Source organism: Cornus florida, unplaced genomic scaffold (genome assembly GCF_030987335.1).
Source record: "Cornus florida cultivar Cherokee Brave unplaced genomic scaffold, ASM3098733v1 CherokeeBrave_3.0.0_Hap2_Chr01, whole genome shotgun sequence".
NCBI classification, from domain to species: Eukaryota; Viridiplantae; Streptophyta; class Magnoliopsida; order Cornales; family Cornaceae; genus Cornus; species Cornus florida.
This window is the reverse complement of record NW_026775571.1, coordinates 44,940,129-44,967,853: the sequence shown is the minus strand read 5'-3', so window position 1 is coordinate 44,967,853 and position 27,725 is coordinate 44,940,129. Positions and strand designations below refer to the sequence as shown.

Here is a 27,725-nt window from a genome sequence, read left to right as displayed (position 1 = left end):
GACAGGTTTTACCTACTGTGTAATACTTTTTCAAGAACTTTTGTTGCAACATCTCCCATGTAGATATGGAATTTGGAGGAAGGGAATGTAACCAAGTTCTTGCTTTATTCTTGAGAGAAAATTAGAAAAGTCGCATCCTGAATGAATCGTTGGTAAGAGTGGTCAACTTGGTAGTTAAACACAATTCCACAAATACATCCAAGTGCGTATAAGGATTTTCTATTGCAAACCCAAGAAAGGTAGGAAGCATTTAGATCATAGTAGGTTTGATCTCAAAATGGGTTATATCAGCATTCATAAATACAAAGCACGAAGGAGAAGTGTATGTGGTAGGAATAAAATGGTCCCCCAATTGTTGTTGTGGAGGGACAGATGGAACTCGTCCTCCATTACCATAACCATTACCATTGCCATTACCCGGTGCATTACGATGTTCAGCCATGTTATCAGAGAAACTTCCTATATTATTCAAATATTTTTTAAGTTTTCTTAATTGAGTAAAAGTTCTCTCTATTTCAGGATCATGCACTAAAGGTTTTGACTGAGTTTGACGAGTTAACAAGCATTAATTCCACTAATCCTAAAAGTAACAAAAATAAAGTTTCCCAAGTAAAAGAAAACAGTAAAAACTCACAGAAGGTTTAATAAATCAAAGCTTTTATCCCTTAAGCGTCTTTGTCCTCACTACTAATTTCCTGTACCTGAAAAGAAAAAGAATTAAAGTGAGATATCAGAAAGTCCGAAGACTGGTAAACCAAAATAAACTAATTATAAACTAAACTAAATACCAAATCTCCCTAGCAACGGAGCCAAAAATTGTTGTCTGAATTTATTTCCACTCACAATAAGACGAATCCTTGTAGGATAGCACTACCTAGAGAGGGTCGAATGGTGGGATCCCGGGGTCATCACTCTCGAAACCCAACAGTTTGTGCAAACCTCCAAAAGAGATAGCGGTGTAAAGCTATGATGAATGTGGCCAAGTTTTACATTTAGAATTGCCACTACTACCTTTTACTAAAAATATAGCTAGGGCAAGTAGGGATAGTCCAAGGGATTATGGGTCGTACTAGGTTGAGGAATCAAGATTAGGGTTAGTAGGTCGAGTGATCAAAATAGTGGTTGGTTGGTTGAATTACACTAGATGCAATTTAAATTAAAGTAAACAATAATGCAATAAGGAGAATAAAAGATAGAGACAGGTCTTGGGGTTTAGAGATTACCACTAAGCATACTTTTCTACACCCTTAATGAATAATTAATGAGGGAAAAACATGTATTGCAACAAAGTGCTTGTGTGTGGTTGTTCTAACAAGCATGGATGACAAATTAAGCATATATTGCCTAAACAACATGGTGGATAGCACAACATATCAAATTAAGCCATTAATCCTTTCTTTAAGCTCACAATCCAAACACATGACAAGGTTAGAGATATATGTTACTTGCTTTCATAAGTACAGAACATCAACAACAAGCATGGATTGTCCTCCCATTTAACATCTAAACTACAACTACACTACAATTAAGCTAATGACATGAAATTAAACTAAATAAACTAAGGGAGAGGTACAAACCATCAAGAAATGAGTATGAACTATTAAATAAACCACAAGAACATTCCATTAAGCCCTATGTCTTGACAATCTCTAGATCTATAGCATTAATACACATAGACATGCATTAACAATACAAGAAATAGAGACAAACACATGAACATCTATTCTAGCGTACATAGACATATGGATAGAATGAAATGATCAATTGGAAGCATTAAACCATATAAATCATTGAATAAACAAGATCTATATATATAAAAGTTTCAAAATATGTATCACAATACAAATCCCCTCAAAAATACATAAATCAAGATGTAAAAAGCATGCTTAGGGCTAACTTTAGCCCCAAGAGAATGTCTAGCCACTCATGGATGGTGTCCTCCTACCCTCAAGGGCAAGCTCCTTGGAAGAAATCTGCTCCTTGGTTGATGAAGAGCCCCAATAGTGTCTCTAGCCTCCTCATTTCTTTTCTTCCTCACTAAGTATGTGTAAGTCTCTAAGTATAAAAGTCTCAACGTCTCCCTCAAAAAGTGGCTCATATTTCTTATATAGGTAGGTCAAAAATCACCCTAAATGAGTTGGGCTCGTACGCCAATAATCCTCTAATGATTGGATATGAGATAACTTTTAATGAGCTGAAATTTAGATTTTCTCGGGACTTGGGAAGTTTGATCGATCGAACTTGTGGTGAGATCGATCGAACATGGCTGAGATCTATCGAATTGAAGCTGGATCGATCCTCAATGGCGGCACCTTTTTCGATAAAAACAAATGTGAGATATTTTGAAGATATTTTTGGGAAAAGGACAAAAGTGGTTGGTATGGTGGTACAGCTGGATAAGATCTGACATATGGATAAAGACAAGAAAGTTCGATCGATTAGAGAATGAATGTGGATTGATCGAACTTTTGGGATCTCTGAAATTGACATTATAGTCTGGATCTATCTTGAAGTGCTGAGATCGATGAAAGTTGGATCGATCAAACCTTTCTTGAGATCAATTGAAGTTGATGAAATTCCACCCTTGGCTTCCTTTTGCTCTTTGTTTCTCCTTTCTTTGATTCATCACAGAATTACTTCATTTCTGCTTTTATTTAGCTGAGTTAGCTTATTTTGGGGATAAGTACTTGAAAATGGAAATAACACAAAATCAATGTAAAGCGGGAAAATAAGATAGATAAAGGTCGTAGAATACCTAAGCTTAAGGGGTTTAAATGCGCACTTTTCAGCACTCATCACACTCCCAAACTTAAATATTGCTAGTCCCTAGCAATGAACTATAAAGTAAAGGAATGAAATGAACAACTATACAACTATGAACTAGAAAGCAATAAATGGATAACGCCACTTTTGTAGGGAACACGATTACATTTAGCATCTGCAACAAGCCTTTTAAACCCCTAGGTTACCCCTAGTGGACGAGTGAAGTTTCGTGAGGGTTTCCAGAAATGATACCTGTAAATATTAAGCTTATTCTTTCAAAAGAGGCACCAATATTGCAAACAAGCATTGGGAGAAAACTACTTCAAGTATGTAATGTTTTAAACATTTCCAAACAATCTCCCAAAATCTCAACATCAAGCAAGCAAATATGGTCCTCCACACATCAAGGAAATGATCATGAAAATCAAAACAACTCTAGAATCCTTTTTGAGTGGACCGGCATCAAGTGTGTTGCTATCTAAGCCAACTAAAGAATTAATCACATCTTTACCCTCAAACTAGCACACAAATCTAGTACCGATTGTCAAGACAAAAAGTGGACTTTTTATTAAAGCTTTATTGTTCTAGGTACGCTTATTCTTTTCACTCAATTTATTTATTTATTTTTTATAGGATCAAAGATGGAAGCATGGTGCAATTTATTGATCTAATAAGCTTTTTCGTGATCTATGAGGTCGAGCGTTAGGTCAATGACTCCCAAATCAGACGACTTTAGGGCATTAGGAATTCAAACAACCCTGAGGACTTACAAGCTCAAATCAACTAGGCTACAAATCAAAACAACCTCCATCTAATCATTTCCCACTTCTCACCTTTTGGGAAAAGTCCTCACTTTTTTTTATTACTTTTTGCATCTTTCTCTTTATTTATTTATTTTTCAATTATTAACCTAGAGTTTGGGCCCTCCACCTTTCGGCGCGAGAAGTTTAGTGCTTGATGAGGCTAGAACCCCGGCTACTTAGTGAAAAAAGGTTGTTATCCACCTTTATCAAGAATGAAAGCTTTCAATGCACTACTAGCTCAATTGGGATATAACCAATTCAATAATCAACAAAGCATGTACCCCACAAATAAATGCTAGTGTGCGCCTATGCTAGTGTAGAATACTAGAGTGAATCTCAAAACAATCACAAAATCAGGATGATGTGGACCACAAGTGCAAGCATGATACTAATCTTCTAAAAAATTTACGCCTAAATGGCATCCACAAGGCATAAAAGGAGTGTCGGACTCTCAAGTCAAGCAATTTTTAAATTTTAAGTAATATAGTTCTCAAAAGATTAAAATCATAGCTAGTTATGGACCAATCATAGAAAATTCCTCAAATACACAAGTCATGCTCAAAATTTTGAATTTAAAAACAAATACTGCAAAGCACCATTACTCCCAAACTTAAATGGCACAGTGTCCTCAATGTGCAAAGAGAACAAAAGGGACAGAGTATACTAGTGCAACTAAGGTAAATAATGGCTGGGACAGAAGTATCCAAAATGGGTGGCATAGCCCCCCCAAACTTGGGATTAACTGTGGTCCTAAAAATTTAGCCCTTGGATAAAACTCATCAAATAACAAAAGGGATAATCACAGTGCACAGTGGATATGCAAGTGTAAATGGGATAGCAACTGAAAATAGAGAGAGATATAAGGGTGGTCCTGAAAATTTGGGCAGTACTCTCTCTCACTGAAGTCACTAGGATGCACCTGATAGAGTCAAACTGATAGATATAAGAATATGAAAATAGGACATCCATAAAGAAAGCATATATAAACAAAAATAAAGTACAGTACATCCAGTATCAAAGTCGACAGACCCAGCTGCAAAAATAATATAACAGTATAAAAAATATGCAGATATCACAGATATATAGGAGGAGTAAGAAGAATGGAAAGATCAAGTGGAGGAGGTAGGACAGGCAAGTCGCGTTCCGTGGATGTCTCTAGATAGATCTTTGAATGCAGTCATGACATCCGTGCCAAGGGAAGCAATGTCAGCTCTAATGGAGACAGTCTATGCGCGGATAGATACCACGGCGTCTTCTAGAGTCTGAAGTCGCTCTCCAAAGTCGGGTATGTGAGAAGGAGTCTCAGGTGCCACTGGAGATGGAGAATGATGATCATGCGCCTGCTCTGCATCGTGAACGGGTAACCCAACTGGAGAGTGCTGCTCTGGGGCCTCTGCAGGCTCTCTAAATCAATGTCCATGTGTACGACAGCCGGATCGACTGCGACGTCGTCTGCTGTCGCCTGCTCCGTCTCCTCTCTCTCTAGCTCCTCAGCTGCCTCGGCAGCATTGTCCCGGAGACTCTTGATAAGAGCGTTGTAGCTCTTATCCCAGTCTTTCTTCTTGAAAGAACAGGCCCCAGACTTAGTTTGCTCCCGTAGTTGGAAGGAATAACACTGATCACGTAGAATTTGGGTGATGAGGTGGCCGAATGGGAGATACTTAGCCCTTTTGGGCTTGGCCTTGCTGATGTGGTCGACATACAGCTTCATCATGACGCTCCAGATGAGCACTGGGATAGACAGCCAATGCCCTGTATAGAATACGTATAGAGCTGTCAAATAGTTGCCGCGCCTCTGTGTCTTATGGCCGGCCATGAAGACGTTACGGAACAAGACTGAGTTGAAAAACCACAGGTCATCTGGAAGATTGGTCCGGGTGACGAAGGTCTCGCCACCGGCATAGTGACGTGTGAGTAAAATGGCCATATCTGCATATGATGGCTTGTAGAGAGTGGGATATGTGTCCTGTAGCTCTGGAGGGTAGACGTGTGGACACTGGCAAGATCTGGATAATGTGTCCACAGTGATACGGATCGAGTAGCCGTCAATGGTGGTCCGTAGCTCCGCCAGGTTACTCAGGGTAGGCTAGAGGTTCTGGAAGAACATCCGGACCAACCTCGGGTACACTGGGTATGAGACAGGGGCTAGTATGGCTGAGATGCCCCTCCGGAATATATCATCATATGCTGATCGGGTAAGCACTAATTGAGAAAAAAAGTCTGTGTCGAAGACCGACTCGTGCGCCACTCGAAGGCGTAAGTATCTATGTAATGGCCGGTCTAACTGCTGGGCTAGCTGAGCTAGCGGTGGTGATGGAGATGGTATGTGCTCAGCCTCAGCGTCAGCCTGGGAAGAAGATGCCTCGGCTGAAGACTGTAGCCGACTATCAGCTAGAGACTAAGGTGGAGTGGGCTTTGCTGGCTCCTCTTGAATGGGGTCCTGGGTATGAGATGGACCTGCCTCTTCATCCAAACTCTGCCTGCCCCTGCGGTGATAGTGTCCGCGTACTACAGTCTTGACCCTAGCCATGGCCTGCAAAATAAAAGGAAAACTTACAAAATGGGAGTTAGTGCCAGCATAAAGAATTAAAACGCAATTTATAGAATCATGTATGTCAAATAAGATAGAGAAAACAGATAAGGAACATGAATCTATGCAAGTGACAAGAAATGAGTGACATGATATGAAGCATGCTAGACAGTATAAGTATGAAAAACATTAAATGTGGAAAACACAGGCATTGGGCATGTATGAGATAGCATGAAACACAAGAGATGGTGTGTGAGATGTGTGAAACAAATCTGTGAAGTTCTATCGATTACAAAAATGTGAGATCGATGCAAGTTCGATTGATCAAGAATAAATGAGATCGATCTGTGACAGATCGATTGAATAAAAAGTTTGATCGATCGAACTGTGAAGTGAAACTCAAAAAGTCATAGAGCTGTGACGTGGATGGCACGGGGCCTTCACGAACATGGTCGTGGGCCTATCAACACAACAAAGCATCAAATTAGGTCACTTGATTCGTCCCATAACTCCAAAATCAAATCAAAATGAAGAAAAATACAAAAACATATATACATATATATACACATATATACAAAGAGGTTGAAGCTTCATCCATGGCAATAGGCATCATGAAAACAACCTAGATCTAACATTTAAAGCATGTGTTCATGAAATCGAAGCTTGAAATCACAAGAGATGAGGGTTCGGATCTCACCGGAATCTAGAGAGAAGTGGAGATGCGAATGAGATCTTAGATCCATGAAGAGAGAGGGAGATTCGACGGTTGGGATGCTCTCCCGAATCTCGCCGAGATGGAGAAGAGTTGGGATGCAGCGGCGAAGGGGGAACGAGGGTCTGAGATTGATTCTTGTGGAATAGATCGAATGACCCTGTATCAATTTTTAAAAACATTCCCTTGCCAGTTTGATCGATCGAACTGAATCGTCAGATCGATCAAAATGACATCGTTCTCTCCTCTTAAGTGACAAAGTATTTTTGGGATTTTTGAAAAATAAAAAATAAAATAAAAAGCAAAAATATTTTTAGGATATTTGTATTTGTTTGTTTGTTTTTTTTTTTTGAAAAAAATATTTATTTATTTAAATTATTATTTATTATTATTATTATTTTATATATCTATATAGTTTTGGAAAATAAAAATGACAATAAAAATAATAAAATATATTTTTTGAAATTTTTGAAATTTAAAACAAAGTCAAAACAAAGTCAAAATTGAAAAACAAAGAACAAAGATCGATTTCCCCAAGATCAATCACAGAATACCTTCGATCGATGGAGAATGCATAGAATTGAAGAAATGTTCAATCGATGAGACAAAGAGGCTTTTAGATGCAGGTGGATGTAGGTTGGAAATTTTTCTAAGTGTTGGAACTGCAGATCGATCCAAGATGAAGTTGGATCGATCGAAGAACTAAAGATCGATCTAGGAACAAGTTCGAACGATGGGACAGAGAGTTGAAATATGCAGGTTTTTTCGAACCATTGGACAGAGAGTGATTTGGATGCAGGTTTGATGCAGGTGGGAAGTTCGATCGATCGAGCTCATTTTGAAATTAATCGAACTTATGAAAAATGTTCAATTTCAACATAAAAGTGCATGCAATCTAATCACAGTTCTTAGCAATGCATATGAACCTAAAGCCAATATCTAGACTTCGCAAGAAATGAAATTAAAGATAGAAATAAGGGAGGAATAGGGTTTTGACACCCTACGAAATGTCTTGCTAGTCTTTACCGTCTCTAGCAAGACGTTGGGCTCTTTCAGCCCGGATCAAACATCTTGAAGTGCATCCCCACCTTGATGGGGTGAAAAGTGCTTTAAACTCCACCCAACAAATGGTTCGCTAGAGAACTTGTTGGATTAAGCTCAAAAGACATTTTCGGCCCTTGGTTAAGACAATCTTTGGGCTTTCACGCCCTTTCAAAACTAGATTTTGAAACAATTTTCTTTGGTTTTAAGGTTGAAGATGGACTTTTTGAAACTTTGGTCTCACACAAGAACTCAACTCCTTCACATCTAGGGTCATGACATTTTTCTACAACATTCACTTCTTCATGCTTGTCAAATGAATTGGGGGTTGGATTAAAAATATTCAACTTTACCTTCATGTGGCCAAATGAGATCTTCATTATCCCCGTCCTACAATTAATGTTGGCATTCGCGGTTGCCAAAAAAGGACGGCCAAGGTTAACGGGAATTTGGCTTAGGATTTGGGACCGGTTCCGTGTCAATGACAACGAAATCAACGAGAAAGAAGAATTTATCAATTTTAATCAAGACGTCCTTAATGATACCCTTAGGCTTTTTGATGGATCGGTTGGCAAGTTGCAAAACCACCGACGTCGGTTTCAAGTCTCCTAAGCCTAATTTGACATATACCGAGTATGGAAGAAGATTAACACTTGCTCCTAGGTCAAGAAGAGCCCGATTAATGATATGATCACCAATGATGCATGAAGTGGTAGGTGAACCAGGGTCCTTAAACTTTGCAAGAGTGTAATGCTGCAAAATTGAGCTTACTTGCTCGGTTAAGACCACTTTCCTAGGTGCTTGGCTTTTGTTCTTCCTCTTTTGGGTGCATAAGTCTTTCAAGAACTTGGCATAAGCCAGAATTTGCTTGATTGCATCCAAAAGTGGAAGATTGACTTTCACTTGCCTAAACACATCTATGATTTCATTTACTTTGGCCTTTTGCTTGTCATTCGAAATGGATCCTTTTAAGGCATCCGGGATTGGAGCTTTTGGCTCAAAAACCTTCTCAGAATTTTTCTTTGAAGTCTATTCAACACAAGAAGTTTTCAAATCATTTTGCAAATCTTTCTTTTCAAAATCACTTTTCAAATAACTTTTTAACACATTCTAATTTGAAAAATCATGCATATGCAATGAAGGAGGAATAGGATGTGAAATGGGATGATTGTCAACTTGTGGTTACACCGATTCACTCTCTTCATTGGACATACCCACTTGGTTGTCCACAATCTTCCCACTTCTCAAGGTAGTCACCGTATTGACATGCTCTATTGTGTGACCTTCCGATGAGGAATGAGTCTCCACGACACATTGTTGCTTTTGTGGGGCATTCAAAGGAATTTTCCCTTTGTCTCTTGCATTTAAAGTGCTAGCTATTTGCCCTACTTGGGTTTCTAGCTTTGCAATGGATTGAGAGTGAGAATGAAGTAATTATGTGTTTGCCTCTAAAGTGCCCAAAGTGGTCAAAACTTTCTCTTCAAAAGTGGGACTTCTAACATTTCCTTAGGAATATGATTGATTGTGAAAATGAGAATTTGAAAATTGGTTTCCTTGTGATTGGTATGATGATCTAAAACCTTGGGAACCTTGGCTTTGTAGTGGAAGTGGAATGTATTTTCCTTGGAAACCGCTTTGGAGAGGGTTTGAGCCTTCCCCTTGGTTTTTCCAAGAGAAATTCGGGTGATTCCTCCAACTAGGATTGTAGTGATTGCCATAAGGGTTGTTCCCTTGATTCACAAATGTCGCATTTACTTGTTTATGATGCGCATTTTGCACATGTCCATGGGGACAATTGGAAGTAAAATGTAAAACGCTTGAACAAGTTATACATGTCTCATTAGATGCATGATGAGAATGGTTAAGGAAGGAAGATACTTGATTTGCCGAGTTTTGGTTGATCAAGAATTGATCAAACCTTTGAGATAGTGATTTCATCTCGGCGGCAATTTCATTGGAGTGGTCGACTTGATGTAAGCCAACACTCTTCTTACCACTAGAATTTCTACCATTCTTTAAAGATAAAGTACGATGCAATGAATTTTCACTCATGCTCTCATAAAGATACCACACGTCATCCTCATGCCTATCAATGTAAGAGCCACCCATGGAAGCATCAACCTTGCCCTTGTAATTATCCGATAAACTCTCAAAGAAATATTGAACTAATTGCCATTTGGGCATGTCATGATGTGGACACTTTCTATACAATTCATTAAAGCGTTCCTATGCCTCATGAAATGTTTCCCCATCCCCATGTGAAAATTCCCTAATTGAAGTTCTCATGGCATTGGTTTTAGAAACCGGATAATACTTCTTCAAGAACTCTTGTTGCATTTCTTCCCAAGAAATTATTGAAAAAGGCCTAAGATTGTTAAACCAATATTTTACCTTGTCTTTAAGGGTGAATGGACAAAGTTTAAGCCTTAAGACCTCTTCCGGCATGTCCGTGTATTTCATTGTGGAACATACTTTAAAAAACTCATCCAAATGCTTGTAAGGTTCTTCACTTGGAAGTCCATGATAGTTAGGAAGGATTTGAATGGTTGGTGGTTTGATCTCATAGTGGTGTGCTCTAAATGGTGGCAATTGAATGCATGTGGGTGCATAGTATTCATTAGGCACATAGTGATCTCTTAAAGTATGTGGAGGATTAGCAATTGGAGGTGCAACATGGGCACCTTGATTGCCTTGAATGATGGGAGGTGGTGGAGCATAGATTGGCCTTAGCATTCCCAATGGGACTTAGCCTTATTGTTGTGGTGGATGAACGAATGGCCTTGGCATGCCTAATGGAACTTGCATGTTATCATGATGCACATTAGGGTGGAGGATGCCTTGTTGGTCTATGTGACCAAGGTCCTCCACATGGTCCTCGTTGTGTCCTTCCATTGATGAAATGGATTGACTAGAACTACCTCTTCCCTTAGGGTTTCGAACAATGGATTCAAGATGAAAATTTAAAGGGACAAGAGTGGGTCTCAATGATTTACGACCATGCATGCACAATGCAACACAACAAGCAATAATGACAAACACTTCACTTTCACAACAAGTCAATAATCAACAAACTTCCTCCACATACAATGTTCCCATACTCCCATGCTTTAGCAATAATATGCAAGAAAATTAAATTGCCTCAACATGGGCTCACGATTTATCTAAGAATTGAATTACAAGCCTCCACGCAGGTCGACGATTTAACTAAGGGTTGAGTAAGGAAAAGCTCACAAAGGTCCTTTAGCACTTCAACTCCAATTTTTTTAGATTTTAGCTTAACAATTTTTTTTATTTATAATTTTAGCCTTTTTCCTTGCTTGCTCAGCTCCTTTGCTTGGATGCTCCTTTGCTCATCTTCTTAGCTCAATGCACCTAGTCAAAGAACAAACACAATAAGTAATTAAAAGAAAAATAAAAACAAAGTAAAGACACGATCAAAGGAGTACTAATTCTTAATTGATTCCACAAATAAGATGTTGCCTTCAATCGATCCCCGACAACGGCGCCAAAAACTTGGTGGGATCTCAGGGTCGTCACTCCCGAAACCCAACAGTTTGTGCACACCGCCAAAAGAGATAGCGGTGTAGAGCTATGATGAATGTGGCCAAGTTTTACATTTAGAATTGCCACTACTACCTTTTACTAAAAATATAGCTAGGGCAAGTAGGGATCGTCCCAAGGGATTGTGGGTCGTACTAGGTTGAGGAATCAAGATTAGGGGAAGTAGGTCGAGTGATCAAAATGGTGGTTGGTTGGTTGAATTACACTAGATGCAATTTAAACTAAAGTAAACAATAATGCAATAAGGAGAATAAAAGAGGGAGACAGATCTTGGGGTTTAGAGATTATCACTAAGCATACTTTTCTACACCCTTAATGAATGATTAATGAGAGAAAAACATGTATTGCAACAAAGTATGTGTGTGTGGTTGTTTCAACAAGCATGGATGACAAACTAAGCATATATTATCTAAACAACATGGTGGATAGCACAACATATCAAATTAAGCCATTAATCCTTTCTTTAAGCTCACAATCCAAACACATCACAAGGTTAGAGATAGATGTTACTTGCTTTCATAAGTATGGAACATCAACAACAAGCATGAATTGTCCTCCCATTTAACATCTAAACTACAACTACACTACAATTAAGCTAATGACATGAAATTAAACTAATTAAACTAAGGGAAAGGTACAAACCATCAAGAAATGAGTATGAACCATCAAATAAATCACAAGAACATTCCATTAAGCACTATGTCTTGACAATCTCTAGATCTATAACATTAATACACATAGACATGCATTAACAACACAAGAAATAGAGACAAACATATGAACATCTATTCTAGCATACATAGACATATGGATAGAATGAAATGATCAATTGGAATAAATCATTGAATAAACAAGATCTATATATATAAAAGTGTCAAAACATGTATCACAATACAAATCCACTCAAAAATACATAAATCAAGATGTAGAAGGCATGCTTAGGGCTGACTCTAGCCCCAAGAGGATGTCTAGCCATTCATGGATGGTGTCCTCCAACCTTCAAGGGTAAGCTCCATGGAAGAAATCTTCTCCTTGGTTGATGAAGAGCCTCCAATGGTGTCTCTAGCCTCCTCCTTTATTTTCTTCCTCACTAAGTATGTGTAAGTCTCTAAGTATAAAAGTCTCAAAGTCTCCCTCAAAAAGTGGCTCATATTCCTTATATAGGTAGGTTAAAAATCACCCTAAATGAGCTGGGCTCGTACACCAATAATCCTCTAATGATTGGATATGAGACAACTTTTAATAAGCTGGAATTTAGATTTTCTCGGGATTTGGGAAGTTCGATCGATCGAACTTATGGTGAGATCGATCGAATATGGCTGAGATCTATCGAATTGAAGCTGGATCGATCCTCAATGGTGGCACCTTTTTGGATAAAACAAATCTTAGATATTTTGAAGATATTTTTGGGAAAAGGAGAAAAGTGGTTGGTAGGGTGGTATAGCTGAATAAGATCTGGTATATGGATAAAGACATGAAAGTTCGATCGATCAGAGAATGAATTTGGATCGATCGAACTTTTGGGATCTCTGAAAATGACATTATGGCCTGGATCTATCTTGAAGTGCTGAGATCGATGAAAGTTGGATCGATCGAACCTTTCTTGAGATCGATCGAAGTTGTTGAAATTCCACTGTTGGCTTCCTTTTGCTATTTTTTGCTCCTTTCTTTGATTCATCACAGAATTGCTTCATTTCTTCTCATATTTGGCTGAGTCAGCTTATTTTGGGGATAAGTACCTGAAAATGGTAATAACACGAAATCAATGTAAAACGGGAAAGTAAGATAGAAAAAGGTCCTAGAATACCTAAGTTTAAGGGGTTTAAATGCGCACTTTTCAGCGCTCATCATCGAACCCACGGGGAGGTGAGTATTTATATTTGGCTTTTAATTAATTCTATGGTTTATAGGTAACTAGTGGAATTGTTTATTTGATTGTCACGATTAAAAACTAAAATTGAACTGAAATTGAATTAAAATTAAACTAAAGTGATCAGAGAAAGAATGGTCTTAGGGCTTTGACTTCACCTCAGTCATCATATTACGGTTAATTGTTTCAACTCTGGGGATTTAACATATTATGTTTTAAATGAATTGAACTCAATAACATTCGTTCAATTCAGGTTTTAAAGAAAGATGTTCTATAAAATTTAGTTAACTATAACCTATTTGCTGTTAGTATGGACTATCCAGCTACCTACTCTAACTACTTTAACTACTTTGCAAATAATCCATCTTTCCTAACCATAGACTATGAAAATATTCTTTTATAAAAACGTTGGAACACCATTATATGACCTCTATTCTTATGTCCAGCAGGGTTACGCCAGATACCATCCAATAAGATAGGTTGAGAATAGAAAAAAAACCATTATATCTAAGACAAGGTAATAATAATTTAAAATCTATTTAAAACATTAAATCCAATTAAGTTGTCTCAATTGCTCATAGTCATATAATAAAAAACATAATATACAATAAAATAATCCCAGAGTTAAGAACAATCAAACCGTAATACTAGATTTGGTTACATCAGTGCCCTAAGAGAGGAACTAACTACTCAGGACGATACTGGATGTCATCGGTGTTGGAGTCGTCTCCATCATCACGGACGATATTTCTCTTCTTAGGATCGTCACCTTCTAAGGTTGTGGAATCCCTAAAAGCCATCACCATAGTATCAGCTTCTAAAATAATACTAGAAAAAGGGACCTCTTCTATCAAGGCTTACACCTTCTTTTATAGGAGAAAATAAAGGTTTGGTGGGCTTTTAGGTCTTCTGGCCCATCTGGAATGAGATACGGCTTGAAAAGAGAATATTCCCGTAACTTAAATCTGACATGTCATGGAAAGCTTGAGCTTTAGGAACAAAGGCTCGAGCTTTAAGGTTTAGGCTTGAGCCTTAAGTTTCAGGCTCGAGCTTCTTTAAATTGGTGCTCCAGCCTTAAGGATTGGTGCTCGATCTTCACTTTGACACTTAGCCAAATTTCTTCAACTATTTTCTGAAGCGTTTTTTCCTTCAACACTTAAAATATTTTTGGGCTTCATCTCTTTTAACATCGCTCGATCCACGCTTCATGGGCTCGAGCATTTGGTACTAGGCTCGAGCATTAGGTACTCAAGGCTCGAGCTTTAGGTAATGGTGCTCGATCCTTAGAGTTAGGCACAAGGTCTGGGAGCTTGGAAATCAACTCTTTAAATTCCACCGCTTTGTGCTCGAGCTTGAAAGTCAAGGCTTGAGCACCCTTGTTTAGGCTCAAGCACCCTTGGTTGGGGCTCGTGTAATGACCCGGTCATTTTTTGTCCTTTTCTTTTTCTCAGATTTTAACGGATATTTTTTTTCCGTTGTCTTTTCCTTTTTGGGTTCGGTTTTTCATCACTTGATGTCGTCTCGAGTGCTCTGGAATGATTTCTAAGACTCTTTTCCTTGGATTGACAACTTCCTTTGGGGATTGTGTCATTTCTATATTTTATTTTTTCGAACACTATTCACATTTTGTCTTTTTCTCGTTTATCCTTTTTCCTTGCACAACCTCACTTTTTGTGCTCGGATTTGATTTCGGTTTTGCATGCATTCATGATATTTGATTTCCATGATAGTGGTATTTTTACTTTTCTAGAAAAGCATGTTGATTGCTTACTTCTTTCATAAAGGGGCATTAATGCATACTTTAGTGTAATTATTCTTAACTTGTGGGGTTTCAGTGTAATTAAATAAAGTAATTATTTTTCATCTTGGGCACCATTTTGCAATTAAATTTGGAAGAAATTTTTAAAAAGGACCTTTTTGTAATTTTTGAAAAGTGTGACAAGTGTCCCACTCTCATTGGTCCACTTGTTGACATTTGTGTAGAAACACTTTAATGCATTGGATGATGACATTTGGAGGGTGAGGATTCATCCACTTGTTGGCCTAGGATTAGTGCACTTGTTGGCTTGGATGGTTGACAAGTGTAGGTGTGGGATTAAGCCTAGGAAGGAGCCATGGATTCGTGACAAGTGTAGGTTCACAATTTAGTCTTGCAAATATCTTTGAGCCACTTTAGGATTATGGTTTTAAAGGAGGGTTTTTGTGCAATTGACCATAGATGTGTGTGTTGACTATGGTGTAAGAGCACATAGTGAGTGGAGGATTTCTATTTCCTCCACTCACACTTAACCACATTATTTCATTCTCTTCCTTACAAGAAAACCCTAGTCTCCATGGATGGAGCTTGAAGCCTTAAGCATTGACCTTAATCTTTGAGGCCCTTCCACTTACTTTAGACCATAAAGTTTGGAATACTTTTTGTTCCCCTCATCCTTCTCTTTAAAACCCTTGAAGGATCTAGCCTAACTCCTAGTTTTGCTTTGGTATCTAGAGATTCAATTCTCTAGTGAGGTATTGATTTATTATTTTGAAATATTTTTATGTCATTATTGAGTGTTTTACATGCATGGAAGAAAATGATTTGTATTTTGCCCTTAAAATGTTTTAACTTGGAATTAATCTTGTCAAATTAAATATATAATATGAAAATATACTCAATTAGCTTTCATTTAGTTTTGGTTTCATGTAATTTGGATTTAAAATGAATTAGTTATGAATTTTTGAAGTTGAAAGCTAGTCGCTGGAAATTTGAAGCTTTTCCCTTTTGGTCCAGAAATGAATTTTTATATGGAGTTGTGGTACTTCAATTGCCTTGAAATTTTTATTGGAACTTCCCCTGTAGGTTTTACACTACTCAGGATTTTTTCATGATTTTATAGTTTTTCTAAATGTTTTTAAAAATCCGAAACTATCTGCTGTCCATGTTTTTATTGCAGTTGGAAAACATATTTTTAGATGATTTATTTCACTAACCTCTTGACATTGGATCATGGCTTAAATTTTTTTTTTACACTCTCATATGTTTACTTCCAAAATAAATTAGGTTTGCCCAATTTAGATGTCAAATGAATTTTTCATGAATTTTCAAAGTTGGAAGCTACAGGCTGAAAATGTGTTTTCTGGGCAGAATTTATTTCAAAGTTGTGGGGAAAAACTGTTTCAATTGGGAAAATATTTTGTTAAACTAAATTGATATTATCAAATTAAAGTGTTTAAGATTTCATTGGGCTTTGGATTCATTCAATTTGGGTTAGAATTGAATTTTTTATGAATTTTACAAGTTGAAGGTAGCAAGCTGAAAAATCTGTTTTGCGGACCAAAAATTTAGGGCGATTTCGTTTCGGTGATAATTGGGATTTTCATTCCAATTGAGGTAGGGAATATTTTAGGATTATTTGTGTGTTGTATTGTGTGTTTGCCATGATTATACAATATATATGTATGCCTTATATCAAATCTAGAAAGTTAGTAATTTTTATTTTTTTGTATAAGATTTAAAATTTATGATGATGTATAACTTTGATTTGAATTGTAACATGCAAGGAAATTATGTTTAGATATGTTGGTTAACATATATTAAATTTGGATTATTTGATTAAGAATTATAACTTTTATTTAATATTTATCTTTAGTGAAAGTTTAATTCACATGGTTGTATCAAGCATTAAATCTAGGTGTAATGTGGTATTTAAATAGGTCTTGGCATGTTCTCTAACATAAATTAAATTGAGGGCATTTGGAATTGTTTAAAAATCTAGAGGAAATTAATTAATTAGCTTAATTAATTTTGTTTTAAGTGTTTTAATCACTTAACTTGTCAATTGATGTTATATATATGATGACTATGACATGTCTTTCAATATATATTAAATTGAGGTTATTTGGATTAACTTGGAATTTAGAGAATTTAACTATTTATGTTTAATTAAATTCTACTTTATTACTCCATGAATTTAATTGCATTTTGGAAGTTGTTTCTATATTTAAATCATGGATTTGGATTTGATGTATGTTCACTTGATTACTTTTGAGCATTGGATAACATAGTTGTTACTTTTACATTCATGAGAATATATTTTTCCATATTGAATATATTATTGCTATGTGTAAGGAATTGCACACTTTGTATTTGACATCTTATATGCCATAGTAGTTGTGAATTTTGAGCATGTATTGTATAAGTTTCCAAATTTTGGATTGTGCTTGATAAATAGTTGATATCTTGTATATACATTTTGATATATATACGTTGTTGCACAATTTGTTGATTTTGGAAACTTGGGGATGTCGTTGTTTGGCTACTGCTAGGACTTGATTCTAGTACGGGGGATTGTCCCTCTATATAGTCTAGTGCGCACATAGGGAGGTTACCCATGGGCTAGTAACCCTAAAGTAACTATGTTGTCGGTCTGATCTGGCGTAGCGTCCGAGTTTCCACTTCGTTTGATTTCGTATTTCATTTCAAGTTGATAACTAGATGATATCGTAACTTGTTGTTCCTTATTTGATTTCCTATTTTGAGCTTAAGATGTAGCTTTGTGAAAGCATGCTTCATGCGTTGTATTGGAAGTTTCATTGTTGGTTAAATTGCATCAATATCATAATTTGTGTTTTGATGTTCAAATGTAGTTTAGGAATGACCTTATAGATTCATTTTGAACATAGACGTTAGGTGGCATGACCCACACTTGTTGTTTTCGTATTTTGGATTTCAAGTTGAAGACTTTGAGAATCTATATATTGTTGCCTTGTATAACATGTTTCCATGTTGTTTGAATTGCTTAGGATGCTCCTTGGTCTCATCTTAACATAGACGTTAGGTGGCATGAGCCCTTTTAACATGTTTCACCATAAGGTGATAAAATTATAAAATGCTAGGTCGATGCATGCTCATCTCCTACGAGTAGCTTTATATTACTCACCCCTACGATACTAGGGTATATTTCAGGTACATGACTCAGGATTTGAAGATTCCATTGCTCCTTGGATGGCTTACAGTTTCTAAGTTTCTATTTTATGCAAGTGTTAGCATAAGATGCCTCTTTGTAGCCCTATTTGTTTAAACTTGTATTCGTTGATTCATATATATAAAGTGTATGTAAGTGCACTCTTTTCAATGTATTTAACATGTATGAGATGAGGCCGGAGGCCAATGACATGTATCTCGTTTTCTATGCACTTTTGTTTTCAAAGTTTATTATGAAAATATTGGAAAATGTTAAGTCATTGCTTCATAACTTTCGCGTCGGGTGTTAGAATTTCATATCTTTTCTGCCTGGACTCAGAATTAGACGATTCTTGAGTCTAATTTTGTTCATTTTTCGTTGTCCTTCCAATGGTGTGCATGGTGGCACCCTTTTCAGTGAGAAATGACCATTTTACCCTTAGTTCATCTCTTTTCGGGTTAGGCATTCTTGTTTCATTTGCTTGGCTCATTTGAGTTCAGGGGCTTCATGGAGAGTCATTTTGGGACCTTAGGGATGACGTACATCTCTTGAGGTCATTTGGCTTCTTTCGCTTCCGCATTTCGGGTCCGTTATCAGGTCAACTTCCGGTTCATCCCTAACGCACCGGGTTGAGAAATCCGGGTCGTTACAGGTCGAGCTCGAAGGTGCAAGGCTCGAGCTTTAATGCCTTGTTGACTTTTCTTTTGACTAGTAAGGCTTGAGCCTCAAGCCTCAAGCCTCAAGCCTTAGGCTCGAGCTTTGGATTCTGAATTGCTCCAAACTTCACTATTTAAGCTCTCGGCTTACGCTAAATGACCGGTAACGATTCTGTAAGCTTCGATATCATCATAAAGTCCCGGTTTTTGCTGTTTCTGTAGGAAAGTACCTATAAACACACATTAAACAAAAATCAGTCTAATAATAGATAGAAGTATCACTTTAGGCCTTAACATACCTTTATTTAGGGGCTCGAATATGCAATATTCAGCGCTTATCAATGACCTCCATTCTTATGTCCGGCAGGGCTCCGCCAGATACCGTCCAATAAGAATAGGTTGAGAATAGAAGACGTTTAGTTATATCTATGACAAGATAATAACAATTCGAAAACTATTTAAAACATTAAATCCAATTGAGTTCTCTCAATTGCTCATAGTCATGTAATAAAAAACATAATATATATTAAAAATAACCCAGAGTTAAAATAATCAAACCATAGTACTATATTGGGTTACATCAGTACCCTAAGAGAGGAATTAGCTTCTCATGACGATGCCAAATATAACTTATGTTGTAGTCATCTCTATCGTCACGGACGACACTTTTCTTCTCAATATCTTCACCTTCTAAGGTTATGGAAACCTAAAAGCCTCCACCATAGTATCAGCCTTCTGAATAATACGAGAGAAAGGAACTTCTTCTATCAAGGCCCGTGCCTTCTTTTATAGAAGAAAATAAAGGTCTGGTGGGCTTTTAGGTCTTCTAGCCCATCTAGAATGAAATACGACTTTGAAAAGAATAATCCCGTAACTTAAATCTGATCTGTCATGGAAGGCTCGAGCTTTAGGAAATAGAGCTCGAGCTTTAAGGATCGGGTTCGAGCTTTGGGAACAAGGCTCAAGCTTTATTGAGTTATTGCTCGAGCTTTAAGGAATGGTGCTTGATCTTCACTTTTACATTTAGAAAAATTTCTTCAACTATTTTCCAAAGCATTTTTTTTCTTCAACACTTAGAATATTTTGGGATTCTTCTCTTTTAACATTGCTCGATCCGAGCTTCATAGGGCATGAGCTTTAGGCACCAAGCTCGAGCTTTAGGTACTTAAGGCTCGAGCTTTGAAAGATGGTGCTTGATCCTTGAGGTCTGGCACGAGGCCCTGGGAGCTTGGTTCTGCTTTTAAATCAACTCTTCAAATTCCGATGCCTTATGCTCGAGCTTGAGGGCCAAGGCTTAAGCACCCTGAGGTTAGGCTCGTGCACCTTGAGTAGGGCTCGAGCTCTAAAGGTACATGGCTCGAGCTTCAATGCCTTGTTGATTTTTTTTTTTTGTTTTTTTTTTTTTGTTTTTTTTCTTGCAGGGCTCGAGCCTTAGGACTTGGGCTCGAGCTTTGGTTCTTAAATTCTTGCAAACTTCACCATTTAAGCTCTCGACTTGCTCTGGACGATCAACAATGATTCTGTAAGCTTCGATATCAGTCTTTTCATTATAAAGTCCTGGTTTTAACCGTTTCTCTGAGAAAGTACCAATAAACACACACTAAAAATTAATCAGTCTAACAATGGATAGAAGTATCACTTTAGGCCTTAACATACGTATATTTAAGGGCTCGAATATGCAATATTTAACGCTCATCACATCCCCAAACTTACATATTGCTAGTCCCTTAGCAATACAGAACTAAAGAGCCACTTTCGTGGGAATCACGGTTACATTTAGCCTATGCAACAGGCCTTTAAACCCTTAGGTTACTCCTATTGGACGAGTTGTAGTCTCGTAAGGGTTTCCCATGATGGTACCCACAAACATCTCAAACAGTGCCTTATTTGCATAATAAGCTCATTCAAGCCTGTTTTCAAATCATAATATCCCTCCAGTTCATTAATCAATCAAATATAGTAAGTTCAACCAATCATATAATCAGAAAAACTTTCAACTTTCAATTTCAATTTAGCAGCTATAGTCCCCATATGTCAGTTTAATCATTTATTCAGCAATCTTAATCTCCAAAACTCTTTGAAAGTGATCTTATAATTAAACATGTGGCCTACTGTCCTTGCTTGTATTTATTTCACGCTATTCCTCAATTCACAGGCAAACTTTTCAAATTCAACTCCCAAGGTATTATTATTATTATTATTATTATTATTTTTCTACAGGTATGCAATTTTGAAAAATGATATTGAACAATGTTCAGCTCTATTAAGCTTTCTAAATCACCTATGTAACAAACTTTTAGCCAATGACTCCCAGACCAGATGGTCTTAAGGCATTAGGTCTCAGAACACACCCCTAAGGACTTAATTGCTCAAGCAATCTAGGTACAGACTTGAACTTGACCCTTTTTTTAATTTTAATTTTTATTTTTTTATGCCTTGTTTATCAAAATAATCAATTCCACCTGTTCATCTCAGTTTAACTCAAAACAAAACAAGACTTCTAGTTTTTACCTCATAGATTTCATGCAAGTGTGAATATGGGCAAAGTGTAACATCTCAAAGATTAATATCATTAAACAATAATCATCCTAACAGAGTAGACCATAGGCCACCAACTGATTTTAAAAATTTTCAAGAATCCCTTTTCACATTATTTTGGCATACAAAACATTTCTAACCAACATCAAACTGTAAATAGAATATATGATAATTAACAAACTTAAAATCATGCTTATAACATCAAATATCATGACCTTGTGTTATCAATTTTTTTTTGAATTTCTTGAATTTCCTTACCCCCAAACTTAGTGTTCACATTGTCCTCAATATGTGAAAACAAAAGCGAGTTTAGAAAGATATTACCATACAACCTCAGAATAGCAAATAAATACCAACATGAAGCATAGAAAGCAAATGAAAGTCACCCCCAAACTTGGTTTGTAGTATCTGGTAGAATTAAACTCCAACACATATTAGAATATCAAGTATATGGAGTAATAACAGAAAAATATCACATGTAGCTTAAATATCAACACAAGTATAAGATAGGCAAAAAATATGTATATAAATGAATAATATCAGTACAGTGCTTTGAAATAACAGACTTAGGGTAGAAATACAACATAAAGAAATAAATACATAAAAAATACAGCCCTAGTCAACAAAAATGCCTATTTAGTAAAAGAAAATACAGAAAAACCCTAGACAGCTAATCTATATGAGGTGGAGGAGTATCGATAGAAGTAGGAGGGGCAGACGGAGTGTGGCGTAATAGCTCCTCAAGAATGCTGTTCTATGTAGTTAACATCTGTCTTAGCACTGTCTGTCCATCCTGCAGCTCTGTCACCATGACCTGTAACTCTCTAATCTCAGCCTGAGAAGAACTTTCAGGCTGTGCTGCAGGAATTGGCCTCCTCTTCGGTGGGGCCTGGTCATCAGAGGTATCAATCTCATTCTCCGTGACCTCATCATCATCCTTCGGCAGCGTAGCATTAACTGCTATGTAACCCTCATCGCCAAACTCCACTGCACTGCGGCGATGTGACGGCATATGTGTCCACACGTTATTCCATTCCTTTATTCCAAACTTTGGAGATTCATCACAAAAATCCTCTTTTTTACCTACCACAAAACCCTGTAGCTCTAATAGCTTGGTAATTATATATGGAAAAAGGTAGCATATGGGTAGGAACATTCTTATGTGGTCTAATCTTTGACCAAAACTCCAGTAGCTATCAGAAAATCATCCTAGGAAATTAATACCAATGCTCAAACTGAATAGCATAAAGTGCCTGAAGAAAATTAGTATTTCGAATATTCCTTTGCCTAAGAGGATGGACATTAGTAGAAATAATAGAATCTAGAATCCATAACCTCTTTGGAATCTTAGCTTTGGTAGTACTACTACGCTTTTTCATGGAAAATCTACCATCACTACAACAATTATGGCTTTCCCTAGTGCTCAAAAACACTGGTGAAAGTCTAAAAAAATACTGGTAATTCAATTACCAGCGTTTTACTAGTGCTTTAACGCTGGTGATTCCAGCGTCGATAGGTATTTACCAGCGCTTTTTCAAAAGCATTGGTAAAAACCCTATAATAAAGGGTCAATTATATTTATATTTGCAATTTTTAATTTTGTATTCCCCTCTTTACCAGCGTTTCTTAAAAAAGGGCTGGTAAAGGGTCTTTTTTTTTTTTTTTTTTTTTTTTTTTTTTTTTTTTTTTCTTTGTTATTTTTGGAAAAATATCTTTATGGCTGCTAAATATCATCCAATATAACACAAGTTGGCAATATGAAAATACCATCCAAATTGTTTTTACATAATACAACCACAAGTTACCTGCTGCCAGTATGAAAAATACCATCAAAATTATCTACTAATAGATAAAGCTGGTAAATGTCAACCAAAACCCAAAAAATGTCAACCAAAAAGCCAAAATGTCTACTAATACAACCACAAGTTAACCTGCCAATATGAAAATACCATCCAAATTGTCTAGATCTACTAAATATCACACAAAAAGAATTTAGAATTTTTGACAAATGTAGTACAAGTTTTTAAAAAAGAACCCATCCAAGGCGAAGGAAATGCATAAAGCACAGCCACAACCCCATATTCAGCTTCAACTTCAACTTCAACTTCAACTTTAACAACTTTCCTTGTCCATTTGATTTGAATTACCCTACATTTTTTTATAAATTCATTAAGTACACATTATAATAAATGGAAATTTAACATATAAGAGAAATTAAAGTTCATAGCCTTAACAGAATTGGCATCATGACTAGAAAATGAATTTGGGGATACTCTAGGAGCATTTAAAGAATCAAAACCCTTCAAAATAATCAAACAAAATACATGAAATCTTAGCATAAGTAAACGCATATTTAGTAAAGAGTAAAACTAATAATAAATATACCTGTCCACTACAATTTTGTTGTTGCATCTGCATTAGCATAGCCACCTGTTGTCGTAAATTTTCCAACTTGTCGTCATGGTTGGCTCGTAAATTTTCTAACTTATTGTTATAGTCGGCTTGCATTTTTGAAATGGTCTCTTGCAACTTTACACGTGCAACACGTGTCTCCTCATCATATTTTTTGGCATTATTAATCAGTTCAGCTTTACTAGGAGAGGGCCCTCAAACATCGCTTGGTGTAGGCCCCAAGTCAAGCATCCGCACACGACCAGTTCTCTCTTCTCCCTTCACAACGGAAAACAAATCATTGGAACTGCCAATAGGCGAGTCTGAGTAACGTTTTTGAAGACCTTTTATGCTTTCATGCAAAAAAAAAATAAATAAATAATGTATAGAAAATAAATTAAATAGAATGCTTCTTGTCCAACATTTCTAATTGTAAAATAAATAACTATATCAGCTAGAAAATGGAGATATTTCAGATATTTCATTGTTGATTTAGTTACATGTTTTGGTGGGATTTTCCAATGTTTTGTGTTTTGGCTTCTAGCCTCATTTGCATTGTTAATGATGGTGTTTGATAGCCTTGAAGAAGGGGTTAAATAAAAGATTTTCATAGATTATGGATAGTGTCATACATTGTTGTCTTGAATGGCTATTTAGCTGAAGAAACCTAAGATTCTTTGAATGTGACAATTAACATTGATTATATTATGGAAATAACAAAGATCTTAAGCATAGATGCCAAATGTTCAAGGCTAATCCACATTACTTTAAGTCATTAATAAAGGGTGGGCTTACCTATCAGGGTACTCGTAATATTTTATCACCTCCCATCTTATTTTTAATTTTCCCTAACAAGACTTTCGCAATGTTTATAGGAGAGACTCGAATCTTCTACCTTTCATCTTTAGAGGAGATACCGCTAAACCGCAGGCCTTGATCATGCTATCTCTAAAAATGGTACAACAACAACATTTTGCCACTCTCTAAACAATCCAAGCACTCCATATGCCTTCCATTTATCTTCTGTTAGCATGTATATACAAAACTTCACTTCTTCACAACAACATAATAAATTTGTTAAAAACAATTTAACTTTTTAAAAAAATACAGGAGGAATGAGCTAGCTTCACAGGGAGTGGGTTTTAAAAACTAACAACTAAACAAGCTTTATTTTGCAGAAACTTACAGTGGTTCCAAGGGGCCACCTAATGCAGCTAAGCATGAAGCCGGCAAAGACTATGGAATTTTTCAAAAAAACAGATCGAATGAAGTCAATCAAAGACGCAATAATGTTGAATGAAATCTGTATTATCAAAGAATCTGAATTCCACCGATATACATGGTATTTCACGGTTAACTAACATATGATGCATAGAAGATCATTTAGGTGTTTTTTCCTGCTGCTAAAGTGTGTAAAAAAAAAGAAAGAAAAAAAGGCAACCTTATATGAAATCCTAAATGAAATATATTAAAAAAGTTCAGGAGTGAAAATCCAGTGCATTTAACAATAAAACTGCACATGCATATAAAGTTCAAGTCAATACAATTTAGTGCAATTAACTATATATAAAGGGAAGTAATTAATGGAGCAGGCACAACAGAGAATTTATTGCCTCTTCTATTTGGCAATTGAAATGAATTTTTGAGAAAAACGGAGGAAACTAAAACATAACAATAATATAGTACCGATAAGCTTCTTGTTTAACAAAGCGAAATAGTCGTGTCTGGCAACAATTAAAGTCTTGTTGTTTAACTGAGTAATGAAATGTGAAAGTAGTTCCTTCAATTGAAATTGTGTAAAGCCGTTAATTATTTTCTTTCTTTATATATATATATATATATATATATATATATATATATATATATCAAATCGGTTTAGGTGCCTTTGCATTTATTGTTTGTGAAGCATTAGCTATATTTTTGTTCTCTCCTTGCATGTAGAAATTCCAAATAAATTTATTTGTCAACAAATATTTGGTTGTTTTGCCTATCAAGTAGGCAGACCAGTGCCATGATAATGTATGAGGCTCCAACTTGTGTCTAAATGGTAAATTGAAGCAGGTGACAGCCTGACAATAGTCATTCCTGGGCTTTTTGGCCATTAAGAAGTCTCTAATTGATATGCCTCGGTTTGGGTGGCAATTTTCTCTAGCATTCCTGTCATTTAGAATTCCTTTGAGAGCACATTTTCACAATTTTCTGATAGACAAGAAGCCAACTCTCTCATTGATAGTATCAATGACATCTGCCGAGGGGCCTTGGGAATCCTTTACCTAGACTGTTGCCCTGCATCATTTCCTTCCTCATTCAAATTCCACAAAGTTAATCCGATGTGTCCATACATTTACAACATTCACCATTTCAAATTCAATGATATAATAAATACTTATTAGCTATTAGGTTAAATTACTCTGATCTCTCATGGGGTTTAGTATTTATTACCCACAGATTAAACTTTGGTGAAAATTACTCTTGTCAGAGTTAGAAACCTAACACCGTTAAGTGTGATGTGTAAAATGATAATAGTACCCCCATGATTAGTATTTTGGTCTCTGGATAATACAGACTATGTCCGAATTTGTTTAGCAGTAATAATATATTTGTCAACGTACATGTTCAACTTGTCCAATGATTTTTATTTCTTTTCCATTTTCATTTTCATTTCATTGTTGATTTAGTTACATGTTCGGTTCAGATATTTCAGTTTATGAAATTAATTAGTTCTTAGTCACTAGACGACCATGCATGCACAATGCAAATTAACACAAACAACAAATAACAAATAACAAATACTTCTTCTCCACAACATAAATCAATCAACAAGAAGCCTCCACATACAATGATCCCATACTCCCATGCTTTTCAACAAATACAAGAAAGTAAATTGCCTCCACACGGACCGATGATAAATAATGAAATTAAAATGCCTCCACACAGGCCGATGAATTAAAAATTGGTCACTTCAAGGCATGTGACCCCCTAATACACCGCAAAGAGTTTAAAAATTGGTCACTACAAGGCACGTGACCCCCTTTTTTGTGACGACTAACCCAGTGTGTCACCTATGATGACTCAAAAGAGGTCCAAGATGCGGAAGCAGAAGAAGAAAAATGGCCTCAAGGGACATACGTTATCCCTAAGACATCAAGATGACTCTCTATTAACTCACGGAACTCAAATGAGCCAAGCAAATGAACCAAGAATGCCTAACCCGAAAGGAAATGAACCAAGGGTAAAATGGTCATTTCACACTGAAATGGGAGCCGCCGTGCATACCATTGGAAATACAACGAAAAATGAACAAGGTTAGGCTCAAGAATCGCCTGATTCTGAGTCCGAACGACAAAGATATGAATGAAAACAAATGGCTTTCTCCGTTTAAAGACTACCACGACCCTATCTCACTAGAACTGGAATAACTCACACTACGGGTGGAGTTTTGGTGAATGGTTGGTACCAATGGATAGAAAACTTCGAGCTCTTAAGTCCAGAGTCAAGAATGACTATATTTGGATTCAAAATGAAAGATTTATGACCTTCTGAAGTCAACGCAACAAAGCTACCCAAGAGAAACTGAGAAGGTCCCAGGGAGGATCGGTCGACCGAAGGCAATCGTCAGTCGGCCGAAACCGCACTATCGGTCGGCCGAACCCCAATCGTCAACCAGCCGAAAGAAGGGTTTTTCCTAAAAAGCCTACTGGAATGGTCTCGAGGGAATCGTCAGCCGACCGATGGAGCTTCATCAGCCGACTGAAACTCCCGCTACTGCTATGAAAAGCTGCTGTAAGGGTGTATGTGATACTAGCTTCATTTCTAAGGCTCTCTAAGCTTTATACATGATTTGGACAAGTTGGAAAACATCTCTTAACATCATTGAAGCATTCAAAACATACTAAAACAAGGGGAAACTCAAA

The 27,725-nt window shown here is 36.6% G+C and overlaps 1 pseudogene; it reads left to right on the top strand.

Moving 5' to 3' along the window:
• The first annotated feature begins 10,031 nt into the window (after window positions 1-10,031).
• Window positions 10,032-10,130, top strand: LOC132283010 (small nucleolar RNA R71; annotated as a pseudogene).
• Window positions 10,131-27,725: the final 17,595 nt, after the last annotated feature.